The sequence below is a fragment of the Mesocricetus auratus genome, unplaced genomic scaffold (assembly GCF_017639785.1).
Source record: "Mesocricetus auratus isolate SY011 unplaced genomic scaffold, BCM_Maur_2.0 Super-Scaffold_100676, whole genome shotgun sequence".
Classification (NCBI taxonomy): Eukaryota; Metazoa; Chordata; class Mammalia; order Rodentia; family Cricetidae; genus Mesocricetus; species Mesocricetus auratus.
In genome coordinates, this window is record NW_024429266.1 from 96,699,635 (window position 1) to 96,702,929 (window position 3,295).

At 41.9% G+C, this 3,295-nt stretch overlaps 1 pseudogene; it reads left to right on the forward strand.

Moving 5' to 3' along the window:
• Nucleotides 1-1,167: 1,167 nt before the first annotated feature.
• Nucleotides 1,168-2,611, forward strand: LOC106022050 (annotated as a pseudogene).
• Nucleotides 2,612-3,295: the final 684 nt, after the last annotated feature.

Sequence of the window (3,295 nt, forward strand, 5' to 3'; positions counted from 1 at the left end):
GCTTTTCCATTTCCAGCATCCCTTCTTTCTGTGTTTTCTTTATTGTTTCTATTTCAGCTTTCAATCCTTCAACTGTTTGATTTATTTCCTTCATTTGTTTGGTTGTTTTTTTCTTGGTACTCTTTAGATTCTTTGAGAGATTTGTTTATTTCTTGAATTTTTCCCCCCATTTCATAGATTTTTTTGTTTGTTTTTTCCTCTATTTCTTTAAGGGATTTCCTCGTTTCTTCTTTGAGGGTCTCTATCATCTTCATAAAATTATTTTTAAGGTCTGTCTCCTCTGCTTCATCTATGTAGTGCTTTTCATGTCTTGCTGGCATTGGTTCCCTAGATTCTGGTGGAGTTATGTTGGTCTTTTGACTGCTGAGTGGGCTCTTATTCTGTCTTCTTCCCATTTCGTCTTCCAGCGGGTGCTGGTGGGGTCTTTCTGTCTCCACTGCTCTCCTCCCTTCCTGAAGCTTACTGGGATCGCTGGAGTTTGGGGCCTGGAAGAGCTGATGTCTTTCCTGTGTGGGCGGTTCTTCTGGATGCCAAGAGCGCCCCGGAAGATCGAGCGGATGGGGGTCAGGCGGCAGATGGGGTCCCCCCCCAGACCCAAGCTCACCTAGCTAGGAATCGCCAGAGATTGGGGCCTGGAAGGCCCCTTTGGGTCTTGATTATTTCACTCAAGATGATTTCTTTTTCTAGCTCCATCCATTTACGTGTAAATTTCCTTGTTTAAAATAAACTGTTGCAGCATTATTTGTAGTATCCAGAATCTGGAAGCAACCTAGATGTCCCTCAACTGAAGAGTAAATAGAGAAAATGTGGTACATTTACACAATGAAGTACTATTCAGTGGAAAAAAAAACAAGGAATCTGAGGCTCTGGCCTGGAGCTGGGGAGGGGGGTCGGGGCGCATAGTGGGGCCGACTGGGTTTTTTTCTGGATGCCCCCTCCTGGCTCCAAGAAGCGAAGCAACATTGTTGGTTCCCGAGCAAGAGCCATGCTAGGAGAGGGCCACTCAGCCTGAGCGGCTGCCGCCTGTCACCTAGCGGAGCTGTGTTTCTCCGACTCGGCTCGGGCTGCCCTTCCCCTGAGACCCTCCCTTTGGGAATGGTCCCTCGAGGCAGTTTGGACAGGCTCCCTTGGCGCTAAAATGTGGACATGTCCTATTTTCAAGAGAAGATGACTTTTAACAGTTTCGAAGGATCTGGAAGTTCTGTACCTGCAGACACCAATAAGGATGAAGAATTTGTAGAAGAGTTTAATAGAGTAAAAACGTTTGCTAACTTTCCAAGTAGTAGCCCTGTTTCAGCGTCAACATTGGCACGAGCAGGGTTTCTTTATACTGGTGAAGGAGATACTGTACAGTGCTTTAGTTGTCGTGCGGCAGTAGATAGATGGCAATACGGAGACTCAGCTGTTGGAAGACACAGGCAAATGTCCCCAAATTGCAGATTTATCAATGGTTTTTATTTTGAAAACAGTGCCACACAGTCTACAAATCTTGGTATCCAAAATGGCCAGTACAAAGCTGAAAACTATGTGGGAAACAGAAATCATTTTGCTCTTGACAGACCATCTGAGCCTCATGCGGATTATCTTTTGAGAACTGGACAGGTTGTGGATATTTCAGATACCGTAAACCCGAGGAACCCTGCCATGTGTAGTGAAGAAGCCAGATTGAAGTCCTTTCAGAACTGGCCAGACTATGCCCACTTAACCTCCAGAGAGCTATCCAGTGCTGGACTCTACTACACAGGGATTGATGATCAAGTACAGTGCTTTTGTTGTGGTGGAAAACTGAAAAATTGGGACCCCTGTGATAGCGCCTGGTCAGAGCACAGGAGACACTTTCCCAATTGCTTCTTTGTTTTGGGCTGGAATGTTAATGTTCGAAGTGAATCTGGTGTGAGTTCTGATAGGAATTTCCTGTGAAGCACGGATCGTTACTTTTGGAACATGGATATACTCAGTTAACAAGGAGCAGCTTGCAAGAGCTGGATTTTATGCTTTAGGAGAAGGTGATAAAGTGAAGTGCTTTCACTGTAAAGGAGGGTTCATTGACTGGAAGCCAAGTGAAGACCCTTGGGAACAGCATGCTAAGTGGTACCCAGGGTGTAAATATCTATTGGATGAGAAGGGGCAAGAATATATCAATAATATTCATTTAACCCATTCACTTGGGGAATCTTTGGTAAGAACCGCTGAAAAAACACCTTCATAACTAAAAGAATTGATGATATCACCTTCCAGAATCTTATGGTACAAGAAGCTATACGAATGGGATTCAGTTTCAGGGGCATTAAGAAAACAATGGAAGAAAAAATCCAAACATCTGAGAGCAGCTGTCTCTCTTGAGGTTCTGACTGCAGATCTAGTGAGTGCTCAGAAAGATAATACACAGGACGAGTCAAGTCAGACTTCATTGCAGAAAGACATTAGTACTGAAGAGCAGCTGAGGCGCCTACAAGAGGAGAAGCTTTGCAAAATCTGCATGGATAGAATTATTGCTGTAGTTTTTGTTCCTTGTGGACATATGGTCACTTGTAAACAATGTGCTAAAGCAGTTGCCAAAAGTCCCATGTGCTACACAATCATTACATTCAAGCAAAAAAAATTGTCTTAATTCAGAGCCACAGTAAGCATGTTTTGTTCTTCTTTAATTGAATGTGTGATGTGAGCAAACTTTAAGTAATCAGCATTGCATTCCGTTAGCATCTGCTCCCAAGTGGAAACAAATGTTAATAACACTGTTACTGTCTAAACTTTGAATTTCTGGAACTTTCAGGTTCTTAACTATATCGTTTATCCAACTTTTTACTCAATTAAAGCCTTAGACAAAGAAGCATTTAATATTATAACTTTTCACCTTGTGTATTTGCAGTACACTGACTTGATTTTTCATTCCTTTTGGATAAGCTTAACAAATGGAGTGTTCTGTATAAGCAAGGAGATTTGAGTTAATCTACCCAGTCGATCATTCTGTTTATTGTGAACAGGGAATGAACTGTCCCACACTTGTGGGAGGATAAACATTGGTTTGTAGATGTTTGCCTCTGTGCTTTAGGATTCTGTCCATTTTGTTTCAAAATTGGTTAGGGGTAGAGGTGAGGTGAGTGTTGTAAGTGAATATAATGTGATTTGGCTTGTTGTTATGACATTTTGTTGTTTTGTTATTTAAAATGTTTTTGTTTCTGTTTTAATTTTGTAGGTAAAATTTAGATCTTGAGCTTTTTGAATGGAAACTACCACCCCAGCATTAGCTACATTTGATATTCCCATTAGACCTAAATCATTGTTTTACTTGAGA